The 8,614-nt window shown below is 46.1% G+C and overlaps 2 pseudogenes; both read right to left on the bottom strand.

The window, feature by feature from the left end:
* Window positions 1–593: 593 nt before the first annotated feature.
* On the bottom strand, window positions 594–2,291 carry LOC121398332 (annotated as a pseudogene).
* A 5,312-nt stretch (window positions 2,292–7,603) lies between these two features.
* LOC121397957 overlaps window positions 7,604–8,614 on the bottom strand; it is a 114,507-nt pseudogene continuing 113,496 nt past the window's right edge.

The raw sequence follows: 8,614 nt of genomic DNA, 5'->3' as shown, positions 1-8,614 counted from the left end.
AAAAACTATTAAAGGCCAAACAAATCAGGGTTTAAAAAAATAAATCCTCTTAAAAGTGTGTGCACGTATAGGAATAATCACACAACATTAAAGTCAAAGGTCAGCCGTGCCATCCACAACTGGTTTCAGGCTGTTTTAGTAGCCTTGAGCAAAATATATGCATGTTTTAAAGGAGACATAGAAGATAAATGAAAAAAAACCCTAATTTTATAGGCAATTATAATTAATATATGGGGTTGCTAAAAATGTATATTATCTTTAAAAATTGCCCCTTTAATAGAGCTCCCTATAGATGTTCTCTGGTCCCTGTTGTCACGGTCGGCACCCAACACCAGAACAAATGCCAAGCACCCTGGTCTCGGCTCGTGCTTCACCCGTACTGTGACCACCTTTGGCCTCGGGAGGAGCCCTCAGCTACTTGGATGCCACCAGGACTTAAACGAAAGGTGCATGGCTAGAGGTTCTGGATAGGCAGAGGGGCACGACTGTTAGCTAGAGTCTTTAGGCCGAAGGTCGTGGTACAAATCGTTAGGCAAAGAGTAGTCAGATCAGGCTGGGTCGGGGCAGGCAGAGAACAAACATAGTCAGGCAGGCAAGGGTCAAACCAGGAAGTCAATCAGAGGGTTAAGGCAGAATCGGCGTCGGATATCAGGCAAGGGGTCAGGATACAGAAAGTAGAATCGTCAAGAACAGGCAGGGGTCACAACAGGTAATCAAAACAGGTTTTCAGGATCAGAAATAGCAACAGCCAAGCACCAGGAAGAAATCCTATCACGGGAACTGAAAAATAGAAACTGCCACTTTAAATAGGTTTGAATTTCGCGCCCTTGCGCGCTGGCGTCAACACGCCAAATGGTCTCATCTGTAGCAGCTCTTTCTCCATCCTGCCCTTTATCCCAGGATACATGCACCAACCTGAGGTTTGCTGTACAATGCATCCCCCAGTACTCGCTGCTTTCCATGCTTAATGGCCATGCCTAGCTTGTGTATGTAAGACTGGAGCTCCTCTGCAGAGTCCATGTTCAACTCCACCAGAGACTTGTGGAACTGCTCAACCTGACCATATTCCCGAAGCTCCTGTCAAGGAATGAAGGGATTAGAAAGAAGGATCTGGACCCATTCAAATGTAACTCTTTTCTTACCCACCATCCTAGTTAAAGGATTACCAGCACTTTACATTAATGGTGATCAGTCCTGTGCATTGTGAGACGATTCCTCTGATCTGAATACCCAGTCGTTAAGTGCAGAAGGGAAGCCTATAAATGCAGTTTTTAATACACGGCCCTTTCACAGAATAGACTGTGTGTATTGCTGACTGCTTAAAGGGGTTGTTCACCTTTCCAAACACTTTTTTTCAGTTCAATTGTTTTCAGACTGTACCCCAGAAATAAAGACTTTTTTAAAATTATTTTCCATTATTTATTTATTTTACCATTTTTTCCAAAATCTAAGTTTAAAGCTCCTGTCTCTGGTGTTTGAGTCTGGCAGCTCAGTAATTCAGGTGCAGATTCTAAACTGTTACAATTTGGCAACATTTAGTTGATACATTTCTCGGCAGCATCTCTATTAGTAACTATTGTATGAATTCTAACAGCTGCCTGTAATGAAACCCAGAGATAAGAAATGTATCAATGTCAATGATGTTTCTTAGGGGAAATACAATTTTTTGCTGTGCAATGTTTGCTCAAAGGGGTAATTGACCTTTAAACAAACTGTTAATATGATGCTGGCAGTGATAGTCTGACAATTTGCAACCTTTATCATCTCTAATGGATCTCCTAATTCAGTTAATGGGGAAAAAGAATGCCCCATTTTGCTTGGGTTATTAAACAAAAACACTGACAAAAACATCTCAACAGTCAAAAGTCAAAAAATTTGGAGAACCAAAAAATCTAAAAAGCAAGCACAGGAGGGAGAGGAAATGAATGAGAAGAGCAGAAGAGAAAGTTTTATAAACAAGAGGTGGTGCAGATCATCATGCCACAGACAGAGAGGGCAATATAGACATCAGTTTCAAAAAGTTGTGTATTTTATAAGATGTGTCTTTAGTTTAAAGTATACAGTACCTGTTGTCTCAGTTACCTGCACATACAGCAGTCTCTCTAGCCTGGTCTTGCTGCAACTTCTCTTCCCGACGGCGTGCGTTCCTGCTTCTCCTCGGAGGGAATGGCACTAGCGAGCAGCTTGGTGGAAAACGGCAGCTGCATTTTATACACATTTTCTTCATAGTAGTTAGGGCAGCGCCACTTTCCGAGCTCTGTCAAAAAAAAGTGATTTGCTTCTACTGTAGATTACTAGGTGCAAAAATTGAATAATAAAGAACTCTTACCTTCCAAGTAATCCACTAGAACATAGCAGTGCTCCTGCAGGATCTCTTCCAACGAGACTCAAAGGGATGGCAGACAGATGCCCCGGGTACTTTAACTGAAGCAGGCAGGGGCGGATTAACGCATAGGCTAGCCTAAGCTATAGCCTAGGGGCCCATAGTGGTCAGGGGTCCATGGGTTTTTTTTTTTTGCAAACTTTAATTTTCTTTAAAAATAAAAATTCACCATAGCCAGTGGCGGGACCACCGGGGGTGCAGTGAGTGCAACCACACCAGGGGCCCACAACCCCGCCCTCGGGGTCTGCCGGCAGTTTGCGCTATTGCAAATCCTAGTTACTTTACTGAATGTACCAGGAGAGAGTAGTTGGCAAAGTGTTTAAAATAAACCGCAGACCGTAGTTTGCTGTGTAAGAATGTCAGGATATGGTGTAATCGACTGGTGACCCCTAACAGAAAGACCAATCAGTAGGCTCATTGCATCAGCAGGAAGATGTGTCCGCTACAAGTGTTGGTTGCTATGGTGGCTGTGGGGTACGGCATTCACTGCAACAGTTTGGTTAGTGTGACCGAGGTCGCATTAGGGAGGTAAGTAAGTGCGCTCATTGCTCACCATATTAGCAGCACTTTCCCGCACTGAGGCGGTCAAAAGTGGAAGTTGGTGGGCGCCCTAGTAGAGCTTGAGGTTGTCATGTCGTTGTCAGTGGCCACAGCGTCTGTTTGTGAGCAAAGCAGATGGTACAGCTTAGTGGACACTGGCGTGCCTTTAGGTTACAGTTGCTGGGGGCATGGATCCGTGTGCGCTTGTGCATTCTCTCAGGCAGGAGTCCTTGGTGCTTGTGTGTATGGAGCTCTGGCAGGCTTAACCTTCAGTCGCCGGCTTTCTCTCTCTCTCTCTCTCTCTCTCTCTCTCTCTCTCTCTCTCTGTCTTTCAGGGGCCAGAATTTCCACCCAGCCACAGGCCACTGAGCTCCATATGACATAGACTGGTTCATAATTAAAGGGAACACCAGCAAAATAATTTTCCTGTAATAGAATAATGTATTTTCGAGCAACTGATCAGGCAAGAGCAGAAGGAGCGGGATTTCCCTTATATGATTCCCCTTCTTATTTGATTCCTCTCCCTTATATGGTTCCCTCTTACATTCTCACCTTTTATTCGCCTTATATGACTCCCCTTACAAGGCTTAACTACCAGGGGTGGAGGGAGTGCAACTGCACTGCATTAAAAAATACATTATTCCAAAAGTTAAAAGGGGCACTAAAATTATTGCCTGATACTTGAAATTGCCATTGCCTACATCTTGCTTCACGTTCTGGGGATATTATACCTGAAATTGCCACTGTGGCGCTGGAGGTAGGTAACAGAATGGAATCCTACAATATTAATCCTTTTGCAATTCTTGGCATCCAACTTACAGGCAAATCAGAATACTCTTGATGATAAAACAAAGGCAGCTAAAGGGTAATATACATGTTGAAGAAACACAGAATCATGCAAGAGATCTAGGGGGGTGCTGGTCCCAACCGTCAGGGGACTTAGGTCCCATCCCTTCCTGCCATCTACAGCAAATAAGCAGGCAGGAGGCAAAGTTTAAAGTGCTGGGATTGATTTGGGACCCCCCCCCCGGTGCAAAGTACTCCACTGCTTTATGTCTAAAAGCAATGGCGAATGGAGTGGTTTTGTATGTCATCATTTTTAGTAGATAAGGGATAGTGTCAGAGGGCCGTCTATAGGGTGTTGTGTCAGACTAACCTGTATGGCGTTTAAATGGCCACTAAAATGTCTACAAACCCCTAAAGTGCATAACAGGTGAAGGGATAAAGAATACATACAGCTGTGTAATAGACAGATCATGCCACATTGAGCCTAAACTGATTTCTCACCTCCCTCTCAGTACAGACAGTATGTGAGTGCAATGGTAACCTGAGGACACTACAAGCCCACTGGCTGGCGACAGCTCCTTGTTCTTGTGATAGAAACTGTACAAGCCATCGATTCCAAAAGCCACAGTTTGGGCCCAAGGTAACACCATCGGATACCAACTGCCTCACGTGAAGGGGAGTGAATGGCACCTCTGTGAAAACTATAGGAAAATCCACACGTCCCTGCATATATGCTAGTAACACACACAAATACACCTTTATTCTCTGATAAACCACTTTGGATATGCACCCTATAGTTATCTGTTCTTTTGCCCCAACAATGCAAAAACTAGTTGAAAACAAGGAATTATAGCACCTAGTTTTTCATGAAGCAAGCTTCCTCGGCTGTGCAAATTTGCGCGCGTCCATAGTTGCGCACGCGCGTCCTCGGTTGCGCACAGTTATGCACGTGCGCCCTTGGTTGCGCACAGTTATGCACGCGCGCCCTCGGTTGCGCACGGTTGCGCACGGTTACGCACTTGCGTCCTCGGTTGCGCACGGTTACGCACGCACGTCCTCGGTTGCGCACGCGCGTCCTCGGTTACGCACGCGCGTCCTCGGTTACGCACGCGCGTCCTCGGTTACGCACGGTTCCCTTGGGCGCCCGGCACTGCCTGCTATACAGTCATACCTCTGTGCTAACGCCTAGCTTCTGGAACACGTGATCACACAGTAGCTCCTATAGTTCTAAATTCACCAGCACGTTAAGGTCAAACGGAGTCCGCAGAAGGCAGCAGAGAGGCTCCAGGCTATAGGGATATCATTGCCTATCCGACTTAAGCTGCGGGGACCTCCACGGCTCCGAGCCACCACCAAGCCAATCTGTAACGCCGGCCTGAGTCCAACCCGCCCGCAGTCGAAAGATCCATTATCCAGTTCACGCTGCTTCCCAATCAATATGTCTCGGAATGTGGCAAGGTGGGGTACATCATTCCTCGCCTGACTGGTAAAGCTTTGGAATGGGCATCACCTCTGTGGGAGAAAAAAGATCCCTTTATCGATGACTCCAAGGCCTTTATCCCGATCTGCGCACAGTGTTTGATGCTCCTGGCCGGGCAGCATCTGCCTCTTCACGCCTGTTTCAGATTCGTCAGGGAAGGCGTACTGTGCCTGAATACGCAATTGAGTTCCGCACGTTGGTTGCCGAGACTGGTTGGAACAATGAGAGCTACCATGCCGCTTTCTACAACGGGCTCTCTATGCGCCTCAAGGATGATCTAGTCTCCCGTGAGTTGCCTACACGCTGGGAGGATCTTATCACCCTGGCAGTCAAGGTGGATACTCGACAAAGGGAGCACCAGGCTCATAAAGAGCTTTGCTCCCCAGCACTGCTGCATCTCCTTCCTTGGCTTCTGTTCCTGTTTCTTCTCCCACTCCCACAGAAGAGCCTATGCAGATTGGTCGTGCTCATCTTTCCAAACAGGAAAAATTTGCGGAGAAGGGCTGCTGGACTTTGCTTATATTGTGGGGGCAAATCCCATTTTAACCATGAGTGCCCTGTGAAGTCGGGAAACGCCAACACCTAGGTAAGTTTGGGGAAACTTACCTGGGCAGAATTGATCATCTTCCCCAATCCTCTGCTCTTCGTTTTCTTCTTCTGGTACAGAAAGCATTTGCGGAATGTCATTCCATTCCTCTACAAACCTTGGCTGTACCACTCAGAGTCCTAGCCATTGATGATCGGCCACTTTCTTCTGCCTTCATCTTCAAGTCATCTCAAGAATTATCCGTCAAAGTGGGCACCCTGCATACTAAAAGATTTTCGTTTCTGCTGATTGATTGCCCGTCACCTCCAGTAGTGCTAGGACTTCCTTGGTTGCGCATCGATAATCCTGTCATTAACTGGTCGGCAACTAAAATTTCTCGCTGGAGTTTCTTTTGTCAACAGAACTGTCTTACGGCCCAGCCCCTCATCAAGATATCCTCCGTTGTTCCTAATCCCTCCTGCTTACCAAGACTTCTCTGATGTCTTCAACAAAAGATCTGCAGAAACTCTTCCTCCTCATCGGTCTTATGACTGCTCTGTCGAGCTTCTTCCTGGCTCTATGCCTCCTCGAGGACGTACTTAGCCACTCTCTCCATCTGAAACTGCAGCGATGAAAGAGTACATCCAGGAAAATCGAGGCTTCATCCGTCCATCTTCCTATCCTGCTGGTGCAGGGTTCTTCTTTGTTGAAAAGAAGGATGGCAGTCTACGACCTTGCATCGACTACCGTGGCTTGAACAAAATAACTGTGAAAAACTGCTACCCTCTACCCCTCATATCAGAGTTATTTGATCATCTCAAGGGTGCCAGCATTTTCACCAAGCTAGATCTTCATGGGGCCTATAATCTCATCCGGATCAGAGAGGGTGATGAATGGAAGACTGTGTTCAATACACGTGATGGGCACTACGAGTATCTCGTGATGCCCTTTGTACTTTGTAACGCTCCTGCGGTTTTTCAAGAACTTATTAACAACATCTTCCGGGGCTTGTTAGGCCAAAGTGTAGTCGTTTACTTGGACAATATTCTAATCTTTTCCTCGAATCTTGTTGAACATCGGATCCAGGTGAGGGAGGTCTTATCTCGGCTGAGGAAGAATAACCTTTTCACCAAACTTGAAAAATGCTCCTTTGAAGTTTCTTCTATTCCCTTTCTAGGGTACATTATTTCCCAACAAGGCTTCAAGATGGACCCAGCAAAAGTTTCGGCGATCCAAGATTGGCCCCTCCCCACCAGCACCAAAGCTATCCAGAGGTTTATTGGTTTCACCAATTATTACAGACAATTCATCAAAGGTTTCTCGTCTAAGATTTCTCCAATCCTGTCCCTCATCCTGGAAGGTGGGAAACCTCAATGCTGGTCCTCTCAAGCTTTGGAAGCATTCAAAACTCTCAAAGACTCTTTCTCTTCGGCTCGAATCCTCAGACACCCCGACCCTCTTCTACCATTCTTCATTGAGGTTGATGCTTCTGATGTCGGGGCTGGAGCTATATTATCCCAAAGGTCTTCGTGTGATGGGAAATTGCATCCTTGTGCTTTCTTTTCTAAAAAGTTTTCTTCTCCCGAGCAGAACTATGACGTGGGTAACCGTGAGCTGTTGGCTGTCAAATTAGTGCAAGAAGAGTGGAGACATCAGTTGGAAGGTTCCTCTGTGCCAGTGTCTATCTTCACTGATCACAAAAATCTCGAATACATCCAGTCTCTCAAACGCCTTAATCCCAGGTGGGCACTATTCTTCTCACGGTTCAACTTTGTTATCACGTTCCGCCCTGGTTCCAGAAACAAGAAGGCAGACGCTCTTTCCAGAAGCTTCATTCCTTAAGACACTTGTTCTGAGGATCCTGAACCCATTGTGCCCCCTACCAAGATCATTGCTGCTTTATTTCCCACCATGGCTTCCCAGCTGCTATCTGCACAATCTTCTGCTCCTGGCGATACTCCTTTGGGAGTTGTATTCGTTCCTCCAGAACTTCGTCACTCCATCCTGTCTCAGTCCCATAACTCCAAACAGGCCGGCCATCCTGGAATTAAGAAGACTACTGAACTTTTGTCTCGCCTGGTGTGGTGGCCTTCACTCCGGAAGGACGTTAAGGACTTTTTTTCTTCTTGTTCCACTTGTGCTACCTCTAAGTCTGGACATTCCCCTCCTAAGGGACTGCTTCTTCCATCACCCATTCCCTCTTGACCTTGGACTCATTTGGCGATGGCTTTCATTGTGGATTTACCTATCTCCCATGGGCATAAGGTCATTTGGGTTGTGATCGACAGGTTCAGCAAGATGGCCCATTTCATTCTTCTTCGCAAGTTGCCTTCTGCTCAAGAACTTTCAAAATTGTTTATTCAGCATATCTTTCGTCTTCATGGATTCCCGGCTGAAGTTGTGTCCGACAGAGGTTCCCAATTAGTTTCCAAATTTAGGAGATCTTTGTGTAAAGCACTTCACATCTCTCTTCAGTTTTCCTCTGCCTACCACCCCCAATCCAATGGAGCTGCAGAGAGAGTCAACCAAGCTTTAGAGCAATTTCTTTGTTGCCATGTGTCTTTGTGTCAGGATGCCTGGGCAGATCTTCTCTCTTGGGCTAAATTTGCTCACAACAATGCTATGCACGCTTCTTTTGAGAGGTCCCCATTCTTTTGTGTCTACTGTCAGAATCCCTTAGCGTTCCCTCAAGATCTCCTTCTCACGAACCTTCCTGCTGCCAATGATCAAGCCACTCACATGCTCGCTATCTGGCTTGCCACTAAGGCCAGTTTGGAAAAGAGTTCTCTTTCTCAAAATAAGTTTGCCGATAAGAGAAGTATTTCTTCCCCTCAATATAATCTTGGTGACAAACTCTGGTTATCTACAAGAAACATCTGTCTCAAAGTGCCTACTCCCA

The sequence above is a fragment of the Xenopus laevis genome, chromosome 9_10L, assembly GCF_017654675.1.
Source record: "Xenopus laevis strain J_2021 chromosome 9_10L, Xenopus_laevis_v10.1, whole genome shotgun sequence".
In the NCBI taxonomy this organism is placed as follows: domain Eukaryota; kingdom Metazoa; phylum Chordata; class Amphibia; order Anura; family Pipidae; genus Xenopus; species Xenopus laevis.
Note: the sequence above shows the minus strand (reverse complement) of the source record. Positions and strands in the feature narration are given on the sequence as shown.